At 40.7% G+C, this 597-nt stretch overlaps 1 non-coding gene across 1 annotated transcript; it reads left to right on the top strand.

Moving 5' to 3' along the window:
- The first annotated feature begins 323 nt into the window (after positions 1-323).
- Trnak-cuu lies at positions 324-396 on the top strand. Its single transcript has one exon. It is a non-coding gene; the product is annotated as a tRNA-Lys (tRNA).
- Positions 397-597: the final 201 nt, after the last annotated feature.

The raw sequence follows: 597 nt of genomic DNA, 5'->3' as shown, positions 1-597 counted from the left end.
ACCAATATCTATTATATCAGAAGTACCGGAAGTAAAGTAACATCATTTTTCCCCATAAGTCTTTTTTTTCGAAATATTTATAGATTTACTATTTCAAGTTTCATGCAAGGGAACCTTAGGACGTATAATCTGTCATTCAAATTTTATCAAGCAAACATGGCTAGCGAAGAAGAAACTTTATAAAAAAAAAAACATATTAGATACGTTACGCTTTTTTGAGTTTCGACGGAGGATAATGCCAAGGCAATCAATATAATTTGCAGTGTATATTCTAAGTTCTTTAACCTCTTGTGCTGGAATGATGTGCCACGTACGTAAACCAAGCCCGGCTAGCTCAGTCGGTAGAGCATGAGACTCTTAATCTCAGGGTCGTGGGTTCGAGCCCCACGTTGGGCGATGTTAATTTTTGTGTGGAGCTAAAGTGACACAGCTCAACACACAGTTGAAGAATGCCCGTCTTTCAGTCAGCAGAGAAGAAGGCTGAAAGATGCGATAGGTCCAGACATCTCGCTGAGCGCGATTATAGGCGCTCTGACGAGAAGCAGCAGGAGTGAGGAAGTTGCTGTCTCGCAATTTTGCGAAGAAACAATCAAAGCA

This window comes from Frieseomelitta varia, unplaced genomic scaffold (genome assembly GCF_011392965.1).
Source record: "Frieseomelitta varia isolate USP_RPSP 00005682 unplaced genomic scaffold, Fvar_1.2 scaffold_265, whole genome shotgun sequence".
In the NCBI taxonomy this organism is placed as follows: Eukaryota; Metazoa; Arthropoda; class Insecta; order Hymenoptera; family Apidae; genus Frieseomelitta; species Frieseomelitta varia.
The sequence above is the reverse complement of the archived record's forward strand: the minus strand, read 5'-3'. Positions and strand labels throughout refer to the sequence as shown.